The 26804-nt window shown below is 30.3% G+C and overlaps 1 long non-coding RNA gene across 1 annotated transcript; it reads right to left on the bottom strand.

The window, feature by feature from the left end:
* Window positions 1–2487: 2487 nt before the first annotated feature.
* LOC116132642 lies at window positions 2488–5377 on the bottom strand. The gene is made up of 3 exons (XR_004128439.1): window positions 5181–5377; window positions 3137–3196; window positions 2488–2748 (listed from the first exon to the last, which is right to left on the bottom strand). It is a non-coding gene; the product is annotated as an uncharacterized LOC116132642 (long non-coding RNA).
* Between the last annotated feature and the right edge of the window lie 21427 nt (window positions 5378–26804).

The raw sequence follows: 26804 nt of genomic DNA, 5'->3' as shown, positions 1-26804 counted from the left end.
ATTTTCCGTTAATATTTTACTAAAAAGATGAAAATACCCTGAAATATTTTACTTTATAAATTTTTTATTATTTTTTAATTAGCCAAAAAGTTAAATATTAAAAATTCAAAAAAGAAAAAATAGTTAACCTCACCTTAAAAGTTATGAGTAATGTTATAAAATTGTTTAAAGTTAAATAATCTTAACATTTATTTATAATGTCATCAATATCACATCACTATTATTTATAATGTTTTTTATTTTTACTAATTAACATAAAAAATCAATATTCCTAATTAATTAAATAAATAAAGAAAAAAATGTATCTTTATACTTTGACTAATAAATAATCGAATAAAGACTTTGAATTAACTAATTTTAATTTATAATAAACTAATCAAGAAATAAACTATTTAAGAGTATTTTCATCTTTTTGATCAAATATTAACTGAAAACACTAATAGAACCTAACGACTGATGAGAAAGTGTCATTTCATCAAAGTGGGAAAATGTCGTTCTCCCTTCCTTATTCACTTAAACAAATGTGTTTTGTCATTTACTTTTTCCTTCACGCTCACCAATAATATATATTTATTTATTTTGCTGCTTTTGCATTTTTTCTTTCTAAAACGGACCGCTGGCATGCCAGTATGCCACAGCCGACCGTGAGCACTGAGCACCATAATTTTTTATGGTTATTCACTTATTTGATATAGAATTTATGTACATTTTTTTAAACAAGAAATACAAAAATCTTATGAAAATGTGTGGTAAAAATAAATCAAGATATTTTCGAAAAAGGTTTTAGGATATAACCCTTAAAATGAATATAAAATAATAAAATAATTCAAAGTCGTTCTCACAATTTTCTACTAATTTCAGTTTGAAAATAATATTTTTAATCAAATGAACACTCAATGTTTAAAAAATGTATCAATGATACTCTATTGCGTTATCTAATGGATCATCGAAGTTAAAAATTTTTTATGATAGGTACCCATTTGTCTTAATTCTGCTATATTGTTGTCAGGTTTACAAAGATATTTTTATTTTATTTTATATAAAAACAAAGTTACCATTTAATCCTAACACTTTCTTATAAGGTCTAAGTAACCTTTTTACTCATTTTTCACAAATGTCAACATAACAGATTTAGAGCGAAGGTGTATCCACGATAAAGTTTTCGAACTTAAAGAATCTATTTGAAAATGCAAAAATGAAAATAAGTTTGGTATATTTATCTGAAAATACAAAGAATGAAATGATAAATACGAAATAGATCACTTCTAAAACTGATAAAACCTTTTTAAATTACCATTTATTTTGTGTTGTCTTAAAGAGCTTGTTTTAAATATGTGATTATTAATTTTTGTTTACAATATTGTGTTAAAAATCTTAATTTGATCAGAAAAATTCTGGTTTAGTAACAAATAAAATATGGAAAGAGAAATGAACTAATAATTTTTTAATCCAATACCCCAATGAAGGGTAAAAGTTGGCAATTAATCTTTTAATCTTTTAATTTATTGTTGTTTCATTGTAATGATAATAGGGGTAAAAAAAAAAAGATATTTAAGGGTGTTTTTGTCTTTTTGACATGATTTCAACACGTTTTAGTAACAAATGTGTTTGTCTGAGCTTATGAAAATTAATGTTTATAAGCTAAAATGCATTTGAAATTTTAAGCAATTACGTGTTTGTTTGGTTAAAGTACTTATAAGTGACTGATAAGTAGTTGACATGTTTGGTAAAATTTGACTTATGAGTATATTTTATTATAAAATGACTAAAAATAGTACTACATTAAATAAGGATATACTATGAAATTTTAAAATTAAACAAGGATAATGTGGTAATATACTTGATAAAACTAGCTTATAAGCAAAGTACTTATAAGCAAAAATAATAATAATAATAATAATAAATTGGGATTTTTTTTTTTTTTCTGCTTATAAGCTCAAAAAAGTTATAAACAAATAAATCAGTTTAATTTTAGAGTTATAAACTTAGACAAACACTTCATTAGTTTCACGGAGGTAAATTTCACTATTCTAAAAATTCTGGATTAAAAGTGTCACTCACCTCTCCCTCATCAAATAGACTAATGAGTTTATCATGATCTAGCCCGATCTAATATATTATAATTAGATTATTATAATCAACTTTCTCGTTTCTTAATTGCACAGCTTTGGCTTATGCTTCAGAGTGGCGATTTTATTAAACAGTTTTTCTCACATTGATGAAATCTTGTTTCAGTCATTGGAGATGTGAGAGGGAGGGCCTCATGATGGGGGTAAAATTAGTAACTGGTAGGAACGAAGCTGCAGTCTTGTTTGAGAAACTCTGAGGTATAATTAACTCTCCTCTTAAGAGAAGAACTCTTAATCTCTCAATTTTTCTTAACTTCATTCCGAGTAGGATCAACTGTTTGTGATAATCAATTAAGCAAACACACCACAAGAAACAAAAGCAGCCTCAGAAGGCAAAAGCATCAGAAAAACCCCAGAATAAATCTGCAGTGTTTCTAATAGAAGAGAACAACCAAATAATATCAGTTTCACCACGTTGAAGTACAACAGATAAAGCATCCGGCAGTAAGCTATAGCATTCATCTAACATATCTAATTAAATTGTATTCTGCCATAACAACCAGATTCCAAGGAAGAAAATCCAGAAAATAATTACAAAATGACAGCCATCCGAATGTATGTGTCCACGCCCCAAGTTACCAGCCAAATCATTTGCGCACGTGCCAGAGTCAAGCCAAGCCTGAAAGCAAACTGAATAGCATGAAAAAGGGCCACCTCAATAAGTCTGGAATAAAGAACTGCAGAGCATAGGGCATGAATATAAATTGCTGAAAGCCAGCGCGCTTAGTAGCTTCAGAGGGCAACATAAAGTAAGCCTTATCCAGAAACCATTAAAAACTATAATGCAGGACACTACCACAACTATAAGTTCAAAGATTTAGCATATCCTGAAACAAGAAACCCTAGAAATGATGGAGTACATTTCATCTGGAGGGTTTCCTCTGTGCTGAATTTGCACAACCATCAGCCATCATTCTACCACTGGAGAGACATAAGGACATAACAGGGAATCCTATCAACTTGTTCCAACATACTATAATAAGCTGATGCGTTTGGACTTAGATCACCTTTTCTGTAAGAAGATTTCAACCTCCAAGTTTCACTCAGTGCAAATCCTATGAAATGTACTGTAAAATACAATAAAAATTTACATCAATAATATAAATAAAAACATATTCCTATGTTATTTCTACATGTGAATAAATAATGCAAGATCATTTTCCATGCATTATGACTTGAGTTCATTGTATAATCATTTTTAAAAAATAAAAAGTCATAATCATGTGAGATTTATTAATTATGCCTCCCAATTCTGTTCTTAATTATTAATAACAATTGGAAGATTTACATGGGTTATAAACCAATCTAAAAATATAGGACATGTTTAATGCTTCACCTATAAATCATATTAGAACCCACATGGAAATAATTTAGGAATAAACATAAGCAACTATTATCTAGGGAACGTAATGAGTCTCACTCCTAATTATATTTACCAAACATGAATTAAAACTAAAAATGCATGGCAAAGAGCAATACATAGCTGCAGATAACTAGGTTTAATAGAGTAAGAGAAGTATCCAACACTACTAAAAAGAGTTGAATAGAAGATTTAACAAGTAATGATTTCATAAAATAAATAAATTAAATTCAATGTTTGAGTCCGCTTACCTAATTGCAGAAGAAAGAATGCATAACTATGAGAATGATTCTTACTAGTTATCAGCATACATGTTAAGGCATAAAAAGTCCATATAAAACAAGGCTTGAGAAAATATATATGTAATAAGGTTTCTTCTATTTTTTTTTTATTTTTTTTTTGACATTTAATTTGATGCAACTTACTAGGGGATTGCCACTTGTTGCTTGTATAATTCTGAATGTGGGGAACATCTATCAAACGTTTCACTTAATCTCTTGTAATCATCTATTTTTCTATGTCTCGGGCAGAAACCAAGACTGCAGCTCAAACAGCCATCAAGAGAGCAATTCATAGCATTCAATCTCTGGTCTCTGTCCACTCTTGCATCTCTTCTCAAATCATTATCTTTGGCGTACAACAACTTGACTCCGCACTTTTTCATCTCACGGAATTGTATGTCTTTCCTCCTTGGATGCACAACAAAAAACTGAACGTACCCCTCACTATTCAAACTGAGTGTAAACAATTCAAAGGACATGATACTGTAATCACTATTCAAATTGAGTAATTGACTTTATATTCCACTATTTGATTGCTATTTTCATTTTTTTTTCCTACAAGTTGCCTTGCCTTCTTCTGTTTTAATGTTTTCATTTTTGTTTGTATCAACAAAACATGGCCGGCCTAAAACTTTAAATACTCTCAATCATAATTCGTAAGGGTTAGGTGAGAGTCACTTAAATATTTTACTTAAACTATTCATACAATTGATCCTTATCATTAACTGATCTTCTTTAAAGATTCAATTTGCCACTCCCTCCTCCACCCACCTTGCATCCATGTTCCAGCCCATCACAATTCATATTGTCTCTATCATCTGGCGGTTACTTGATCTTTCTTCGAAAATTCAATTTGCCATAATCCTATTATTTTATTTTATAATATGATTAGTTGGCTAATCATATTCTTATGAATATTGGACAGATTCATAAAGAGAATTCACACAGCAAAAACATTACTAGTTGATTGAAATATTCAAATCCCATCACAATATGAAATAAATCCGAAAATCTATTGAATCATCATTTTTAAGACAAAACTGAGTTTATTTAACATCTGCTAATAAATTGACCGGCCAGTCAGGATTTGAAAAACTCTAAAACTATTATGATCCTTATCATCTGCTTGACTTCAAGTGTGATTTTTACATAAAAGTATTGATCCCTAGTACAGTTCCTCGCTAGCAATTGATTTTACGAGGCCTATTCATGCAACTACCATATTCATTCACTGATTTATCTATGTGGATTTCAAAAAATGGGTCGGATTCAGTGAAATTATTTACTAAAAACTAAGAATTAGACAGTGCGGATTCAACATCAACAACAAAAAATCAATAAAAAACAACAAATTAAATAAAGAATTAATCGATCAAAGGCAATAACAGTAGATAATGGGATTTTACATACCAAGTCTTCTCCTTCACTCTGGCTCTTTCTCACAGATTGCGCATGTGAAGAATTAGGATTTGATAATGCGATCAACAACAACAAATATTTGGCGCGAAACAACAGTGTCTAAACCCCATTTCCCGCGCTCTTCAATGCCTTCTATCTAGCTCCTGAACGACACACACGAGAGCAGTTCTATTAGAGTAAAAACTTGAGATTCCACCTCACTAATTCTAACGAAGAGAGGCTTTAAGCGGCAGGAGCTTATCACCTGACCATGTCACGTGTGCATCACGTGTTATGATGTGTTAACTAACATTTTAGTCTCCCAGTTTTGGTGAAAATTTAGTAGGTCCTAAGGTTCTAAGACGTGATACTTTTGTTTAATAAATAATAATAACAAAAAATATGGTCACACAAAAGGAGGTGATCACACAGAACAAAAACGAATTGATCTATTCAACCAGACATGAGAAAGGAATTTACAAACAAGCAAGGACTAACTGAAATAATTTTTTAGAACCCACTCTGATACCAATTGGAAGTTTTAAAGGGGTTATCAAGTGATGAAAACTTATGTTAAATGAGTTACTTGTTCAATTTAATGCAAATGAGTTGAGAATAACTGAATTAAAACATACATAAAAATAAGTAAAGAACACACTCATTTTTACATAGTTCAACATCAAGCCTACATCTATGGGACCACATCAGAGGAAGCAATTCATTATGAAATACTTATGAGTTCAAATACGTACAAAGCAAGATAACCACAGTAGTAAAACACTCTATATTTTTTACACAACGATTAAGTCTTCTTTGGTTGAACTTCAAGCCATCACAGCAAGCTTCACATGCATAGCCATCGTCATGTTGAAGAATAGTTCCTCTTAGGGTTCAACAATGAAGACAGGACAGTAGCTTACACTCAAGCTCTTCTCACAGGGGAAAACAACAACCTAAGATCTCACACAAGGATAAGTGATGAGGGTAATTTAAAACCTACCAAAGCATAGAAGAAATCTTAACAAAAACAAGAGTCTCGGAGAATATTCAAAGAGGCAGAACAATGTAATATGGTTTCTTATCAAACAATATAAAACGGGAGAATATAAAAGATCAACAAGTTAAAGGATAGGGGACAAAAAAGTTAAACATTAACTTTTATGTCTTTCTTTTTGCACAAGACATTTTGGGACCACAGACGAGAAATATTTCTTTTCTTATTCAGCAAATAAACAGGAGACAAGTGTAAAGAATAAGTCAGAGAATCAATCAAGGAATAATTATATCCAGAAGACAAACAAATACGTGATGTGTGATTTGAAAAAAAATATTTGCCAAAAACGATGTGAACACTCATAGGCAAAGGTGTTCACACTTGTGAAGGTGATTACCTTTAGAAGTGTGTGCACAATGGATCATAAGATGACAAAAACACTAACATATATGTGTGTGTGTGTGTGTGTGTGTGTGTGTGTGTGTGTGTGTGTGTGTGTGTTCTTATATAAATTTTATGAGAATTAAGCTTAAATACCACTAGATTCATTTGCAAAACATCATTTCAGTTTAATAATAATGAATCCAATGCTATATGATCTTGCGGTGGTGGGCAGAAAATGGCTTCCATGTGCTTGCAGCTGTGGTTGGCCCAAATCTGAGTTCTCAGTGACGCTTCCCGCGACTATCAATGGTGTGTGTATATACATAGCATGAACCGTACTAAGTTGACTTGCCCTTACCACAGGTCCATTTACTGCGGTCAGCGCAACAACATATTCTTATTTTTGTTAGGGGTGTTCAAAAGTGGTTAACCGAATCGGTTAATCACTTTTTTGAATCGAATCGGATTGGATGGAAAACCGGTTTTTTGGTTAACCGGTTTTCCCTTTTTATTATAAAACTTATTTTTTTAATTTTTTCCCAAATTAAATTGTAAATATAAACAATATATATCTAAATAAAAATTAAACATTCATACATATCCATTGACCACTACTAACAATACATTAAACATTCATATNTGCATTAGATTTTCCACATTTCAACTCTTGTTTTTTTCCTGGAAGATCCAATCAGTGTTTTAAAACCTAGCCCAACCTAGTCGGTTGAGCCAGTTCAACCGGGACCTGAGGCCTTTACCAAGTAGGGTTACAAATTTTCCTACTAATTAAAAACCCTAAAAATTAGGACATCAATCCATGAATAATTGAAAGCTATAATGTTAGGGTTTTTGAAGAGGAATGGACAGTGAGTGCAATGGTGGTAATGGCGATGATTTTCGATGAGTGAATCGACTAGAAATCGCATAACTATGTCGCTAGAAGAAGCCCATTGTTATCGACGATTAGGGGGGCGAACAGGGGAACGGTGAGATGAGTTCTGGTAAGAAGGTGAGGGGAGTGTTTTTGTGGTGATGGGGAGTGTTGTCATCACCAAAAATAGGCTCTATTTGCCAATGCCGATGGTGGTGTTTGGGGTGTTATTGCAAGATTTTAAATTTGTATGGACTTACAGAATTTTTAGGGGTATTTTTGTTAGATTTCAAACTTTAGACACTGATTTGACCTACCGGTCAAATTAGTTAAACCGATTGACCCAAGACCCAACCACTTTGTCGAGTTTCACCTTAGGTTGGGTTTTAAAACATGGATGGACTGTCTTTCCTTTCTCTCTCTTTTCTCTTTCTTTCTCTCCAATGATGGTCTCAAACGGGTTTAAGCTAATGGGCCAATGGACTCTTTTTGTCTGATGGACCAACTTCAATAACTAATGGGTTAATGGGCTCTTATTATTTGATATACCAATTTTAACTTTCCGTTGAACAGTGTTATTTAAACTTCTACTTAAACTCTTTCTATATTTTAGTTTTAATTTTTTTTCAAAAATTAAAATGGATATAAGAATAAATTTAATTAAGATTCAATCATTTGAAAGGTTTTGGAGGGCTCAAANTGACGGCTGGAAAAGGCCATCTTTGGCCATCAGCGACGGCCAATTTTATATATATATATATATACCCTGATTAATTTTATATAGCTCCAATTTTGACAAATCCTTTGCATTATGCCTTTTTAGTATTATTTTAATTTTTTTGTTATAATAAATTTTTAAATATTATATCAAAATATAATAATTAAACATTCTTTGAAGTTTCACAACTTCCGATTACTTTACTTTTCACGCTCTCCAACGATTTTATTTATGCCACGCTTGTGATCAACGGAACCGTGTGATAATTATTATCCTTTATTTCTACTTGTTTTTTCCCGCAAGTTGCCTCGGCTTTTCCTATTTTATTAAACAGTACATGATTGGACTCACTTTATAGTCCTTTTTATTCAGATTTAGCGAAATTAAACTTCCCAACCAATCCTACTTTAAGCTGAGTTGTTTCTTTCACACAACTATTAAAAGACCATCTTTAATTGATTTCTCTTCTCTATAATCTCATGTACCTTTGTTGGCCTTTTGAGCTTGACAACCAGTTTTCCCATGTAATTTCTTAGAGAGTTCATACATTTTTTCTCATTCCTTGATTAAGAGTGTGCAAATCTATAAACAAACTTAACTTTAACTTCAGTTAAGATTTAATTAAGGAAATTATTGTAATTAACTTTCTCTCTTTCACACTTGGACTACCCCTACATGTGTTTAACTGTATTTAAAAAAAAACTATAATGATAATGAAGGACAAGGAGGGAATTAAAGAGGATTTCATAGATTTTAGGGTTTTATTATTGAGTAGATATAGTGTATCAAGGTTGGAGTTATAAAATAACAAATTAAATGATATTGGAAGTTGGAACAATGTTTGGAAATGGGGATAACTCTCTTGATTTATATTTAAATATTTTAATTCCAAATAAATTAAAGCGTTGATGCACAAGCTCATCTCTTTTTCCTGGAAGATGTCCATACAATTCATCTGCTATCGTATGTGAGAGATTCATTCATTAATTTATTGAATTAATGTAAGCAAGCTTAGTGAGTAAGCTAAGCTAACAGCTTCTAACGCCCACTTTTGCTATTGTAATGTAAAATTAACAGAACTATTAATGACTTTACACAAAAAACTTGTTAGACTGCAATGAGTTCTAACATGTAAATTGGTTTTTAATTCATACTGAGTTCTTAATAGCTCCAACTTCCGACCGATTTGTGCGCCACTTGCACTCCCCTTTTCGAAGCACATCGCTCACCATAAATGTTGCTCTTGTCATGACTTGCGAAATAAAATTGTGACATAAAATTTGATTATACAGTAGTACTCTTTATAGTAATATTCAACAAATTAGAATATAAATACTAAAAAAATTGAAATAGAAGATGATGACCATGCAATTTCATGACCACCAGCCACCTGAATCAGAATCATAAGATAGGTGATTATATAGCAATAACTTTCAACAAATAAACAAATTAGTGGTTAAATATATTAAAAAAGAAAGTGAAGGACAAATAATATATTTTGTTTAACTAATTAAACAAAATATATTATAAAATCATAAGATAGGCGATTGGCGGTGGAGATGGTAATAATATATTTTGTTTAACTAATTAAAGAGAGAATAGTAATTTAAGTTTAAACAAATTAGACTTATTAAAACACACATGGCTATATTTGATTGGGTAGTATCACCACAGAAATATGTAAGTTGTTCTTAAACAGTTCTGGATCTCTGTGCAATGAATTTTGGTTCATCAATGGAGGGATGCACTCCTTGAGAAGAGGCAGGCCTAGAATTAGTGTGAAAGGGGCACCATAAAATTTTAGTATTTAATAAATATATATAAAATTGTTGTTTTATCAATACTATAAAATATTTATAAAAATTTTGTACTAGAAAAGTATGGACTTTTTTTTTTTTTTTTTTTTTTTTTTTTTTTTTTTTTTGCAACTTTGAGATATAATAATTAGTTAAGTAAAGTAAGACATAGTTTATTTCCATATGATTTATTTTAAATAAAATGACTAAATAAAAAGAATAATCAATAATAAACTTAAGAATATATGATATATTTAAAAGGTGAAATACAAAAATAGTAAGAGAATTAATTTCACTATGGGGGCACAATGTAAGGAGGTAAGAAGACGAAGGTTTATTTTATTTTTGTTGGAACTCGGGAGGAAAGAGGGGTGGGCAGGGCGGGGCCGGGCCGGTTGCTTAGCCCCTTACTTTCACGTGGGTCAGCTGCCGACCTTAAGCACATGGGTAATAAAAATCCTTATACTTAAAAGCAGCAATCCTCTGTCTCCTTTCGCCCTAAAGTCTATCTTTCTATTCACACCTATTAAAAAATTGACACAATTCTTGAAGAACAATTTGGTATGTCTTTGCTTTATGTTCCAAACTATAATTTTGCTTCTTTAATCATTCTCATAAAATGTTCCAAACAAACCTTTCAAAAAAAAAAAAAATCATCAAATTATTAAAAAAAATATTAGTGATAATCTTGAATGCAATCTTGAAACAAGTCCAACTATTGATAGTTTTAACAACAATTAGCAGTTTGTAAGTTAAGTGGTGATAACCATTCAAAAGAGGAAAACAAACCAATTATGCAAACATATAAAATCATTTTAGTTTGCCTGGGATTCCCCCCTGGTTGTTTTTTCATTCTTTTCAATTCTACCGGATTTAAAAAAAAAAAAAAATTAAGACAAAAACATCAGGAAAATAATGGTGAGAATGATTTTTGTTAAGTAAATTTCATTAGCTATAAACGCTACACTAATGATAGGGAGATTTGTTTTATTGTTAATTACCTCAGGGGGTCAGTTTTATCTTTATTAAAAATACTAATGGTACAAATTGTATTAAATGTATCACAAATTGTTTTAATCTAGTGTTTAAAATTGTGGCTTAATTGATAAAAGAAAAAAATGTTTTCTTAAACATAACCATTAGTAGTAATAGTTCACTGGATTGCTACTTACATTGATGAACTGAAAGAGAAGTTGAAATAAATTTTTTCCTGTTGTTCATTCATCACTTTCTAAATCATTATTCTTGAATTGAGTTGATAACTAAACTTTTTGATTAAATGTAAGCCCAAATATTTAATTACCACATATAATCCTTAAAAAAACTTTATTTGGTCATAAAAATAATGTTTTGGTCATCCAATTAGAAAAATGATCATTAGTGGACGTAAATCAATTTAAATAAATGGAATTTTTTTTTCTCTTAAAAATGATCTTGTTACTTTATATGTTTTCCAACTTAAAAAGATGTTTAAGGTGTCGTACATGTTAAAGAAAGCCATCCTAATATAAATCTATAAACTACGTTATTTAATGAGTTCTTTCCTCAATTTTTACAGCATTCTAGTTTTCTAGTTTTCTCTTCTTTCACAGAAGATGCTTGGGCTGGTTTCTTTTTGACTGGATTAAATGGCATCCCCACAAGCAAACGAAATAAAACTATTCGCATTTGGTGTGATTCTGAGTACACTATTCATTAATTCACACACAAGAAATTCCTCAATGCGGGTTCAATTTTACACATAATAATCAATAATACACCTCCCCTTAAACGCAAAAAGTTTTCAAATTAAAACAGTCATCCCCAAGTCTGTCAAAAACAAATTTAACTTATATTTTGTGAAATTCCTAAATACCCTTCTTATTGCCCCTCCAACAAATCGAAAATTCTTGATGTAGTCATACTTTTTTAAAATCCGGAATTTCTTCATCCAAGGTAATTTTCCACTAAAAGGCAAAAAACAATACTCAATCATATTTGTGTTTGTAGAGTTAGAGATTTGATCTCCTCATAAAAGTTCGTCTTCACAATGAAAAACTCATACAAATCACTTTATTGAGTTTTCTATCAATCTCTAAGCATTTCACATTTATCGTTTTCCTAAAAGATGCCTGCCTTTTCTACTTCATTTTTGTTTTTTTTTTTTTTTCCGAAAGAATGGCCAGTGAAAACATTAGAGTGATTGATAGACGTATTAAGTAAATTCGGATATTTATCTTCTACCATTCACTTCTATCGAGAATTCTAAAATTTTAAAAACTCAAATCATACGGTTAGGGAGAGTAAGTTAAATCCATTACTCAAAACTATACAAAATCATTCACTGACTTATCTATGTGAGTTTAAAATTTGGTCGGATTGAGTTAAATTGGATGCTAAAAACAAATGACGAATTTACAAAAAAAAGAAAAAAAAAGAAAAAAGAAAAGATCAATCAAAAAACAACAACTAACTCGAGATAAGCGAGAATTGATTGGAAGGCAACCTGAATGCTCGTGAAAGGGTTACAATTGGGCTTCACTCAAGCTTTTTTCTCAAAATAGGCATGTGAAGAAATAAAAACAATGCCTCCGCCCCATTTCCTTGCCGTTTCATGGCATCCCCCCCACTAAACAGGGGGCCATGCCACTAGACTAATATAAGGCAGGGAAACTACTAATTTCGCCTGAGGGTGTGGGTAAAGTACAAAAAACTTTAGTCACAGGAGAATTTGTTAGTAAACATTGTGGTTTTCTTTTAAATGTGGTTTTTAGCTAAGGTAAGGGCTTGCTAAGGACAAGGAAAAAATGCTATACAAGGACCAAAACGTTATTAAAAAAATTCAAAGACAGAACAAAAAATACTTAACTCAAACCTTAGGTACGGAAATTATTAGTCCCTAATATTGGGATGAGGCAAAAATTGTAAGATTCTGAAAACTCAGAGAGGACGACAGGGTAGCAATAAAACGTTAGGGTCACGTCAAATAACCCTGAATCAAAGTTTTAAATCCGAATTGGCTTAGAACCCGCCACGGTGTCGGGTTTCATTCTCAGTTGGGGTTTAAAAAACACTGGATGCAATGCTTTCATCCACTCTCTTTCTCTTCTTTCGTTCTCTCCAATGATGGTCTCAAACGGGTTTAAGCTAATGGGCCACAAGGACTCTTTTGTCTGATGGACCAACTTCAATAACTAAGGGAATGGGCTCTATTATTTGATATACCAATTAATTTTCTCGTGAACGTGGTTATTTAAATCCTACTTAAACTCTTTCCTATATTTTAGTTTTAATTTTTTTTTTTCAAACATTAAAATGGATATAAGGATAATTAATAAGATTCAATCATTTAAAGGTTTTGGAGGGCTCAAATAATACCATCTTTTATTCTAATACATGTTGAGTTTCATTATATATGAAAATAAAAATAAAATTCAAAATGAGTTTTAAGTCTAATTTTATATTCAAAGGGGGTTTTAAAAAAAGAATTATTTATTTATTATTATTCTTATCTACACAATCATTTAACAAAAGCATTGCTCAATTTGTAACAAATTTGTTCTTTTCAAGATCATAAGACCTCATTTCCACAATCACTCAATGACAAGATCTTTAATAAAATTCCATGGGTACTCCAGAACAAGGTGTATTCTACTTGAAGAACTTGAAGACCTACTAAAGTAATAAAAACAGTTAAAGAAAAGTAAAACAGTATCTTATAAAAGATAGAAATGAAGAAAAACGAGAGTGAGATTTATCATCCCAAATACTTAAAATAGTATGCAAATACAAATTAAAAGTTCAACGAATAACAGACTAACTTAAATTCAAACGCACAAACACAGATAACTTTACACTCAAAACTAAGAGTAAGCTATTTGGTAAAACTCAAAGCTGCTTCCAAAAACTCTAATTGATGTAAGCAATTCATCACTCTCTACACAACTGAGTATCCTAAAAATCCAAATTCCCTTAGCCTATTTAGCAGTATATATCCACTAAACCTCCCATTCATTTCATAGTTGCATTTGTTGTTCTTTTGTATTAGCTCTGCAATGGCATTTTCAATACAAGAAGATGTAATTGAACCCATATACAAGTTATTATTCGCTCGATTACTCACCTTGATATGGAGAAGATTAGCTACTCTCACAGCTCAAATCTTAAACTTAAAAAGTTAGAACACTTCTGCTGAAACCTTCATTAGAAGATTTCACGTTGCATTGGTTCATTGTACCAGCAAATAGACTAAACTTTTCCACTGTCCATCAAGACCGATCCTTCTAAGGCTTTACAACGAAGTCATGACCACTTCTCCCAAGGGATTAGTCGATATGCTCATCCACAAAAAGAATACTCCCTGGCTTGTTTGATTCATGCATGAGTTTTTTTTTTGGTTAAGATAAACCATACAACATATAAAAATCTGTTTCTAAGATATTATGCATTTTGAAATATAAAAGGTAAAAGAGATGATATACGATCCATTTAACTACTATGAAGAGTTTAGCCCCATCAATTTGTATTCAATTTGTATATTTACCAGGAATTCGTTGAAACATAGTATATGAAAAGCAAGCAGTGTACCTTTTCCCTAGTTTTTGGTCCAGTCTGACCAATATATTCACCAACTAAATTGTCCTTTGAACTTCTTTTTACATTATGGGTGTCGCAAAATTCCCACTAGGCTATGAGTAGTCTTCCAAGGATTCGAGCCACCGTTTCTTACCTAATATCCATACATTAAAAAAAACTAAATAGATAATTGATAGTAGAAATCAAAATATTATTTAGGGTTTTATTTGCATAAACTTTTTTTGAAAATAAAAGAAAGTAACAGTTCTATAAAACAAACAAAAAAAGGACAAATCATTTAAGAATATTAGATTAACTCTCAAGAAGGGTGAAAATGTAATCCTAATTCCCAATATTTTACTAAGTTTTATAAATTTAAATATTTTTTAAATTATAAATCAGATTTAACTAAAAATAATTAAAACACTAAAAACAATCTTAAAAAAAAAAAAAAAAAAAAAAGAAACGAAAAGAAAATGGAGGCCATTTAGTAGTTGTAAAATATATTTGATTTTGGTTTTCGGTTTGTATTTATTTCATTATCTGGTTTAATTTAAAAATATTTTTAAATTATAAATAAATACTAGAAATATGTACTTGGTATGAATTTATTATAATTATCTACTTTAAAGTTTAAACTTATAAATGATGGAATATAATTATATATTTGATTTTAGTTTTTACAAATTTATCTTCTAAGTTTTTTTCCTTAGTTTTTCTTTAAATATTTTAGGGGTGTTTTGTCATCTTTTCATTTTTATTTAATCGAAGGATAAACTGACAAAATTTTATATCTTTTTTATTTTTGTTATATTTTTTATTTTGTGTGTGTGTGGTTTGGGTTTTATAACTTGTATCTTTTCTTAATTACTTCTCAAAAAAGTGACTATATATTAAAATTACCCATATTATTATAATTGATGAAAAGAAAAGTGAAAACAAATCAATTTACTAGGCTTTACCAAACTGTTACCATGAAATTTTATTTTATATTTTTAATACATTACAAATGACGGAGCCTGTGCAAATCCAGGGTAGCTATATGAGCTACATTGATATCTCATAGTACATTAGGGTAGAGTCTAAAGATAAAGCAAGCAGCAGTTTTACCTGTTCCAGGATTTCCTGAAAATGCCATGTTTTGGAAGTCTTCTGGTGCCAACCTGTAGCCATGGCGGAGGTGTGCAACCCACCTGGTATTTAAAAAAGAAAAAAGAACAATACACTATCATTAGGCCCTTAATACTTTATAAAATTACTAATTACCCCCAAAATAGTTAATCCAAAAAAAATTTAAATGAAAATTTACCAATCAAATATAAAGCTATAAAAAAAAAAAAATGAAATGAAATGTTAGATTATAATTAGACACACATATAAAACATTTAGTAACCCAATACAATAACTAACCAAAAATAATTAAATAAAATTTAGATTATAATTTAATAAAAAACATTTATACAAACTTCATAAATTAAGGCTTTATATAGGACAAATTCTTCATAAATTAGTTTATTATTAATAGAAAAATAAATTTTTTTTTTTTTTAATAAGTTTCCTAGTTAGTATCATTCTTTTATTTGCTCACCATATATTAGAAAAATTAATTGTATAGAATAAATTTTTTATTTATTATTTTAAAAAAATTTAAAATATATCAATTTTTTTTTTTTTTTAATAATTTTGCCCCTCTTAGTACTTAAATACTAGTTCTACCTTTCAGTCTAACGGCCCTGTGCCTCTCATGCAAAAGAATGCCCTTTGCCCATGTTATTGGTATAGAAGTCTATAGATATTTGTTTTAATTGGATGAGAGTCTAATAGTTGTTATAAAACATAGTCCCTCAAATCTAAAGTCTAGATGAACCGGTACCCCAAGGAAAGATAAAGTAAGCAAAAATTTTACCTGTTCTAGGATTTCCAGGAAATGCCATGAGAGGAAGTTTTCCGGAGACAACATTCCTTTGCCAAAGGTTTCGCCGATGGAGACCTACGTGGGTAGCACCCTTTTGGGATTTAAACCCCCAAAAAGAAACTATAAATTGTTATACTGTAGACCCTCAATACTTTATAAAATTTATATACCCCAACATAATTAAACGCAAAAGCATGTATGCGAAAATTTTACCAAATCCAGTTTTTAAGCCTAAAAACAAATTAAATGAAAGTTAGATTATAATTAGATCCATCATATACAATTAACTACCCAATCCAAAAGAATGCCCTTTGCGCATTTTTTATTTGGATTATTGAGTCTACGGATTTTTGTTTATATGAGTGATGGAGCCTATAGTTTTTATAGACAATAGTCCATGATCATTAGTGATGGAGTCTTCTCTATGGGCATTAGTGAAGTGAAGTCAATTTAAATAATTGCAAAAAGTTCACCCCATTTTTGGTCAATTAAGAATTTGTTTTCTTAAAATGATCTTGCTTCGTATTATTTCAAATTAATTGCACATCTTCCAGAAAAATAATGGAAAAGTCTGCGTCGCTCCTCAGTGAAATAGTTTGGAAGAGTTCAAGAAACAACAGAATTCTAGAATGTCTAGAAGAAAATGCTAGAGAATGAGCAATTCATAACTGAATTGAAGCAATAACAGTTACATTTTATAGTTTCTGACAAGCTAAAAACGGTGTGTTTTACATACACACAAATGTTACAATACAAAACGTGCACTTCGCTAAACTTTACAAACTTTGCAATTAAACCCAACACAGAATTCAAAACAACCCCTGAACTTTCTAACTTTGCAGATGTACCAAGACTCCAATTTCCAACTGTGTCATATTCCCCCTTAAACAAAACTATCTCTTCAAAACGGGTCCAATGTTCCCCCTTAAACCAAACTATCTCTCAGCTATCCAAATCTGTCAACATTTGTCTATTATTCTCCCTTAAACTAAAACTCTCATTAGTAAGTTCTTAGTCAACTATACTGATACAAATGACAGAATACATACTCCTGCTAAGAACCACTTCATCATTCATTGTTGAAATAAATAAATTAATAAATAAATAAATAGCACTAGCAAATCGACAATGCCATCAAATCAACAAACACATTAGGAACCAACAAAGCAACCAATAAGCAAGCCACTAGAATCTGCCCCTGTTAAGGGAACAACTCTTGTTGCTAACAACCAAACATGTAAAACATTAATTGGCAGCAAGGTAATGAACACTAGAAACCATCCAAACACCAACTGAAACATTTTCAGATCAGAACCAATATTAGATCAGAAAGTAATTACTCTTTTCCTAAGCTCCTAGGAAGAGCAGACACCACATTCAACTTATCCCTTAACATAGCAAATCTATGTCCAGAAAGGGCTTTAATAAGAATATCAGTTGTCTGATATTTAGAGGAAACATAATGAACATGCAAAGCTTTCTTAGCAACCAACTCCCTAACATAATGAACATCAATCTGTATATGTTTTGTTTGAGCATGGAATACTGGATCGAAAGACAAAGCTCCAACACTCATGTTATCACACCAAATCACAGGAGTGGTCACCATTTCAATGCCAAGCTCTTTAAATAGATTCTGAATCCACATAAGTTCTATAGCAGCTTGACTTAGGGACCTATGTTTCGCTTCTGTAGATGATAAAGAAACAACTTTATGCTTCTTTGAACTTCATTGAACCAGATTTCCCCCAAGACAAACACAATACCCACTAGTTGATTTTCTATCATTCACATCACTTGTCTAGTCTACATCAGCACAGGCTTCAACCAAGAAATGTCCTTTGTTTGTAAACATAACGCCATATTGAAGTGTTCCTTTAACATACCTAAGAACTCTTTTACATACAGTCCAATGATACATAGTGGGAGCTTGGAGAAACTAGCTTAATTTGTTGCACAGGTTTGGAACCCTGTTTCCTGTTAGATCCGGATGGCTCTTGGACTAAAGAGGCTCTTTCCTTCCCAATAGAACCCATCTCACTCATAATTTCCACGTTCTCCACAGAGCGACTAACAACCTCGCCCTCTTCATCTAGTCTAGACAAATGAGGTACTACGAACCCCCAATGATACTTCTATATAAAGTAGGGTGTTCAAACAATTCACCTCCTTCCTTTCTAAGTTTGGTGCCTATAGTCATAGGTGTTAAAAAGGATTACAGTCAGCCATATTGGCTTTTTGCAACAAATCACTAGCATACTTAGTCTAAGTTAGAAATAAGCCTGAAGAATTTCTATGCACCTCAAAGCCAAGAAAGTATTTAACTTCTCCCAATTTCTTTAGAGCATATTGGCTATTCAAATCTTCTACTACTTGAGAGATAATTTGAGAATCATTGTCTATCAACAATTTATCATCTACGTAGACTAGCAGATACACTATATGTGATACTGAGAAATAAAGATTGAAAGAGTTCTGGAATTTTCAGAACTTGTGTTTCATTAATTGATTTTCAGTTAATACAAGCTGAAATACAACGGAGTGTCTCTCCAAGGATGTCTCAAATGGGTTTAACTAATGGCGCCAACAGACTCTCTTTGTCTGATGGACCAACTTCAATAACTAATGGCCAATGGGTCATATTTGATATACCAATTAATTTTCTGGTGAACACGTGGTATTTAAAGTCCTACTTAAACTCTTTCCTATATTTTAGTTTTAATTTTTTTTTTTACAAACGAAAAATGGATATAAGAGATAACTTAATAAGATTCAATCTTTAAAAGAGTTTTGGAGGGCTCAAATAATACCAGTCGTTTTATTCTATTACATGTTGAGTTTCATTATATATGAAAATAAAAATAAAATTCAAAATGAGTTTTAAGTTCTAATTTATATTCAAAGGGGGTTTTTAAAAACAGAATTATTTATTTATTATTATTCTTATGCACAATCATTTAACAAAAGCTATTGGCTCAATTGTAAACAAATATATGTTCTTTTCAAATCATAAGACTCTCATCTTCCACAATCACAAGACAAGATCTTTATAAATCAATGGTGTACTCCAGAACCAAGAGCTGTATTCTTATTGAAGAAACTTGAAGACCTACTAAAGTAATAAAATAGTTTTCAGTAGTAAAGAAAAGTTAAAACAGTTCATACTTATTAAAAAGATAAAAGAAGATAGAATACGAAGAAGAGTAGAGTTGTATCATCCCATAATACGTTAAAATAGTAGTTCGACATACAAATTAAAAGTTCAACCGAAAACAGACTAATTAAATGTTCAAATGCGCACAAAGCACGAGATTAACCTTTACACTCAACAAGCTAAGAGTAAGCTATTTGGGTAAAACCTCAAAGCTGCTCCAAAATCCTCTAATTGATGATAAGCAATTCATCATCTCTACACAACTGAGTAATCCTAAAAATCCAAATTCCCTTAGCCGTATTTAGCAGTATATTACTAACCTCCCTTCATTTTCATATATTGCAATTTGTTGTCTCTTTTGTATAGCTCTGCAATGACATTTCAGTACAAGAAGATGTAATTGAACCATATTTACAAGTTACCTTACGCTCGATTACTCACCTTGATATGGAGAAGATTAGCTAACTTCACAGCTCAATCTTTCAAATTAAAAATGTTAGTAACACTTCTGCTGAAACCTTCATTAGAAGATTTCACGTTGCATTGGTTCATTGATAGCCAGCAAATATGACTAAAACTTTTCCACTATCCATCCAAGACATGATCGCTTCTAAGGCTTCTAACAACTGAAGTCATGACCACTTCTCCCAAGGGATAGTCGATATGCCTCATCCACAAAAAGAATACCTCCCTTGGCTGTTTGATTCATCATGAGTTTTTTTTATGTTAAGATAAACCAACAAATATAAAAATCTGTTCTAAGATATTATGCTTTTGAAATTAAAAGGTAAAAGAGATGATATACGATCCATTTAACTATAGAAGAGTTTAGCCCATCAATTTGTATTTTCAATTTGTATATTTACCAGGAATTCGTTGAAACATAGTATATGAAAAGCAAGCAGTGTACCTTTTCCTAGTTTTTGGTCCAGTCTGACCAATAATTCACCAATAAATTGTCCTTTGAACTTCTTTTCATTATGGGTTCGCAAAATTCCCACAACTATGGCTATGAGTAGTCTTCCAAGGATTCGAGCCACCGTTTCTTACCTAATATCCATACATTAAAAAAACTAAATAGATAATTGATAGTTAGAAATCAAAATATTATATTAGGGTATTTAATTTGCATAAACTTTTTTTGAAAATAAAAGAAAGTAACAGTTCTATAAAACAAACAAAAAAAAAGGACAAATCATTTAAGAATATTAGATTAACTCTCAAGAAGGGTGAAAATGTAATCCTAATTCCCAATATTTTACTAAGTTTTATAAATTTAAATATTTTTTAAATTATAAATCAGATTTAACTAAAAATAATTAAAACACTAAAAACAATCTTAAAAAAAAAAAAAAAAAAAAAAGAAACGAAAAGAAAATGGAGGCCATTTAGTAGTTGTAAAATATATTTGATTTTGGTTTTCGGTTTGTATTTATTTCATTATCTGGTTTAATTTAAAAATATTTTTAAATTATAAATAAATACTAGAAATATGTACTTGGATTGAATTTATTATAATTATCTACTTTAAAGTTTAAACTTATAAATGAGGAATATAATTATATATTTGATTTTAGTTTTTACAAATTTATCTTCTAAGTTTTTTTCCTTAGTTTTTCTTTAAATATTTTAGGGGTGTTTTGTCATCTTTTCATTTTTATTTAATCGAAGGATAAACTGACAAAATTTTATATCTTTTTTATTTTTGTTATATTTTTTATTTTGTGTGTGTGTGGTTTGGGTTTTATAACTTGTATCTTTTCTTAATTACTTCTCAAAAAAGTGACTATATATTAAAATTACCCATATTATTATAATTGATGAAAAGAAAAGTGAAAACAAATCAATTTACTAGGCTTTACCAAACTGTTACCATGAAATTTTATTTTATATTTTTAATACATTACAAATGACGGAGCCTGTGCAAATCCAGGGTAGCTATATGAGCTACATTGATATCTCATAGTACATTAGGGTAGAGTCTAAAGATAAAGCAAGCAGCAGTTTTACCTGTTCCAGGATTTCCTGAAAATGCCATGTTTTGGAAGTCTTCTGGTGCCAACCTTAGCCATGGCGGAGGTGTGCAACCCACCCTGGTATTTAAAAAAGAAAAAAGAACAATACACATATATTTAGGCCCTTAATACTTTATAAAATTCTAATTACCCCAAAATAGTTAATCCAAAAAAATTTAAATGAAAATTTACCCAATCAAATATAAAGCCTATAAAAAAAAAAAAATGAAATGAAATGTTAGATTATAATTAGATCACACATATAAAACATTTAGTAACCCAATACAATAACTAACCAAAAATAATTAAATAAAATTTTAGATTATAATTTAATAAAAAACATTTATACAAACTTCATAAATTAAGGCTTTATATAGGACAAATTCTCATAAATTAGTTTATTATATAATAGAAAAATAAATTTTTTTTTTTTTTAATAAGTTTCCTAGTTAGTATCATTTCTTTATTTGCTCACCATATATTAGAAAAATTAATGGTATAGAATAAATTTTTTATTTATTATTTTAAAAAAATTTAAAATATATCAATTTTTTTTTTTTTTTAATAATTTTGCCCCTCTTAGTACTTAAATACTAGTTCTACCTTTCAGTCTAACGGCCCTGTGCTCTCATGCAAAAGAATGCCCTTTGCCCATGTTATTGGTATAAAGTCTATAGATATTTGTTTTAATTGGATGAGAGTCTAATAGTTGTTATAAACATAGTCCCTCAAATCTAAAGTCTAGATGAACCGGTACCCCAAGGAAAGATAAAGTAAGCAAAAAATTTTACCTGTTCTAGGATTTCCAGGAAATGCCATGAGAGGAAGTTTTCCGGAGACAACATTCCTTTGCCAAAGGTTTCGCCGATGGAGACCTACGTGGGTAGCACCCTTTTGGGATTTAAACCCCCAAAAAGAAACTATAAATTGTTAACTGTAGACCCTCAATACTTTATAAAATTTAATACCCCTAACATAATTAAACGCAAAAGCATGTATGCGAAAATTTTACCAAATCCAGTTTTAAGCTAAAAACAAATTAAATGAAAAGTTAGATTATAATTAGATCCATCATATACAAATTAACTACCCAATCCAAAAGAATGCCCTTTGCGCATTTTTTATTTGGATTATTGAGTCTACGGATTTTTGTTTATATGAGTGATGGAGCCTATAGTTTTTATAGACAATAGTCCATGATCATTAGTGATGGAGTCTTCTCTATGGGCATTAGTGAAGTGAAGTCAATTTAAATAATTGTGCAAAAAGTTCACCCATTTTTGGTCAATTAAGGAATTTGTTTTCTTAAAATGATCTTGCTTCGTATTATTTCAAATTAATTGCACATCTTCCAGAAAAATAATGGAAAAGTCTGCGTCGCTCCTCAGTGAAATAGTTTGGAAGAGTTCAAGAAACAACAGAATTCTAGAATGTCTAGAAGAAAATGCTAGAGAATGAGCAATTCATAACTGAATTGAAGCAATAACAGTTACACTTTATAGTTTCTGACAAGCTAAAAACGGTGTGTTTTACATACACACAAATGTTACAATACAAAACGTGCACTCGCTAAACTTTACAAACTTTGCAATTAAACCCAAACAGAATTCAAAACAACCCCTGAACTTTCTAACTTTGCAGATGTACCAAGACTCCATTTCCAAACTGTGTCAATATTCCCCCTTAAACAAAACTATCTCTTCAAAAACGGTCCAATGTTCCCCCTTAAACCAAACTATCTCTCAGCTATCCAAATCTGTCAACATTTGTCTATTATTCTCCCTAAACTAAAACTCTCATTAGTAAGTTCTTAGTCAACTATACTGATACAAATGACAGAATACAAAGAAAGAAATCAATCAAATATTATTAAAAAAAATGTTAGTGATAATCTTGAATGTAATCTTGCTAAACAAGTCCAACTATTCGAAAGTTTTAACAACAATTAGCAGTTTGTAAGATTAAGTGGTGATAACCATTCAAAAGAGAAAACAAACCAATTATGCAAACATATAAAATCATTTTAGTTTGCTGGGAGTCCCCTCTCCTAGGTTGTTTGTTTCATTCTTTTCAATTCAATTATCAGGTTTACGCAAAAAAATATAAAATAAAATAAAATAAAGGCAAAAACATCAGGAAAATAATGGCAGAATGATTTTTGTTAAGTAAATATTCATTAGCTTATAAACGCTACACTAATGATAGGGAGATTTTTTTTATTGTTTAATTAAACCTCAGGGGGTCAGTTTTATTCTTTATTAAAAATACTAATGGTACAAATTGTATTAAATCTCATAATCCAAATTGTTTTTAATCTAGTGTTTAAAATTGTGGCTTAATTTGAATAAAGAAAAAATGTTGCTCTTAAACATAACCAATATAGTAATTTAAATATTTCACGTAGATTCTCGGTAATTCGATGAACTTAAAAGAGAAGTTGAAATAAATTTTTTCCTGTGTCATCTCATCACTTTCTAAATCATTATATTGCATTGAGTTGATAACTAAACTTATTTTATAAATTTAAGCCAAATATTTAAATTACCACAATATAATCCATTAAAAAAACTTTATTTGGTCTATAAAATAATATTTTGGTCATCAAATTAGAAAATGATCATTAGTGAAGTAAAGTCAATTTAAATAAATGGTAATTTTTTTTTCTTCTTAAAATGATCTTGCTTTATATTGTTTTCCAACTTTAAAAAAGATGTTTAATGTGTCTTTACATGTTAAAGAAAGCCATCCTAATATAAATCTATAAACTAAGTTATTATAATTGAGTCTTTCCATCAATTTTTAAAGCATTTCTAGTTTTCTAGTTTTATCTTCTTTCCCAGAAGATGCCTTGGCTTGTTTCTTTTTTGACTTGACTTAAATGGCATCCCCAACAAGCAACGAATAAACTATTCGCATTTGGTGTGATTCTGGTACACGGATTCATTAATTCACACACAAGAAATTCCTCAATGAGGGTTCATATTTTTAACACATAATAATCAAATAATACACCCTCCCCTTACACCGCAAAAGTTTTCAAATTAAAACAGTCACCTCCCCAAGTCTGTTCAAAAAAATTTAACTTATTTTGTGAAATTCCTAAAATACCCTTCTTATTGCCCCTCAACAAATCGAAAATTCTTGATGTAGTCCTACTTTTTTAAAATCCGAATCTTCATTCCTAACGGTAATTTTCCACTAAAAGGAAAAATATCAATCATATTTCGTGTAGAGTAGAGATTTGATCTCCTCAAATAAAGTTCGTCTTCATCAATGAAAAATCATACAAATCATATAATTGAGTTTTTCTATCAATCTCTAAGCATTTCAATTTTTATCTTCTTTCCTAAAAGATGCCTTGCCTTTTCTACTTTCATTTTTTTTTTTTTTTTTTTTTCCCGAAAGAATGGCCAGTGAACATTAGATGTGATTGATAGACTTATTAAGTAATTCTGATCTTTATCTTCTCCATTACTTCTATCGAGAATTCCTAAAATTTTAAAAACTCCAAATCATAAGGTTAGGTGAGAGTAAGTTAAATCCATTACTCAAACTATTAACACAAATTCATTCACTGACTTATCTATGTGAGTTTAAAAATTTGGTCGGATTGAGTTAAATTGGATGCTAAAAAAATGCGAATTTTACAAAAAAAAGAAAAAAGAAAAAAAGAAAGATCAATCAAAACAACAAACTAAATCGAGAATAATCGAGAATTGATTGAAGGCAAACTTAATGATAGTGAAATGGGTTTTACATTTTGGGCCTTCACTCAAGCTTTTTCTCAAAATTAGGAATGTGAAGAAATAAAACAATGCCTCCGCCCCATTTCCTTGCCGTTTCATTGCATCTCCCACCACTAAACAGGAGGGCCATGCCACTGGACTAATAATACTGCAGGGAAACTAAAATTTCGCCCCTGAGGTTTGGGTAAAGTAACACTTTAGTCATAGAATTTTTTAGTAACATTGTGGTTTCTTTACATTTTGGTAGCTAAGGTAAGGCTTGCTAATGACAAGGAAAAAATTGCTACTAACAAGGACCAAAACGTTATTAAAAAAATTCTATAAGACAGAAAATACTTAACTCAAACCTTAGGTACGGAATTATTAGTATCCCTAATATTGGGATGAGGAAAAATTGTAATATTTCTGAAAACTCAGAGAGAGAATTGTATTCAATAAAACGTTAGGGGTCAAATAAACCCTAGAATCAAATGTTTTAAACCGATGGACTTAGAACCCAGCCACTGTGTCGGGTTTCATCTCAGTTGGGTTTTAAAACACTGGATGCAATGCCTTTCATTCCCCTCTCTTTTCTCTTTCTTTCTTTTCTCTCCAATGATGGTCTCAAATGGGTTTAAGCTAATGGGCAAACAGACTCTCTTTGTCTGATGGACCAACTTCAATAACTAATGGGCCAATGGGCTCATATTATTTGATATACCAATTTTAATTTTCTGTTGAACAGTGTTATTTAAAGTCCTACTTAAACTCTTTCCTATATTTTAGTTTTAATTTTTTTTTTTTAAAAACGAAAATGGATATAAGAATAAACTTAATTAAGATTCAATCATTTAAAAGAGTTTTGGAGGGCTCAAATAATACCAGTCTTTTTTATTCTAATACATGTTGAGTTTCATTATATATGAAAATAAAAATAAAAATTCAAAATGAGTTTTAAGTTCTAATTTTATATTCAAAGGGGTTTAAAAACAAATTTATTATTATTCTGTATTATCTAGCACAATCATTTAACAAAGCTATTGGCTCAATTTGAAACAAATATATGTTCTTTTCAAATCAAGACTTCATTCTTCCACTAATCACAATGACAAGATCTTTACTACTTCCATGTTACTCCAGAACAAGGATGTCTTCTTATGTGAAACTTGAAGACCTACTAAAGTAATAAAATAGTTAAAGTAGTAAAAAAGTAAACAGTTCATCATTATTAAAGATAGAAATGACGAAGAAAGAGTAGAGTTTTATCATCCCAAAAACTTAAATAGTATGTGCGAATAACAATTAATTCAACAACCGATAACACTAATTAATGTTCAAATGCGCACAAGCACGAAGACTTATACCTTTACACTCAAAAGCTAGATAATGCTATTTGGTAAACCTCAAAGCTGCTCCAAAACCCTCTAATTTGATGATAAGCAATTCATCACTCTCTACACAATCAGAGTATCCTAAAATCCAAATTCCCCTTAGCATATTTAGCAGTATA

This window comes from Pistacia vera, unplaced genomic scaffold (genome assembly GCF_008641045.1).
Source record: "Pistacia vera cultivar Batoury unplaced genomic scaffold, PisVer_v2 Contig257, whole genome shotgun sequence".
In the NCBI taxonomy this organism is placed as follows: domain Eukaryota; kingdom Viridiplantae; phylum Streptophyta; class Magnoliopsida; order Sapindales; family Anacardiaceae; genus Pistacia; species Pistacia vera.
This window is presented reverse-complemented; position numbering and strand designations above follow the sequence as displayed.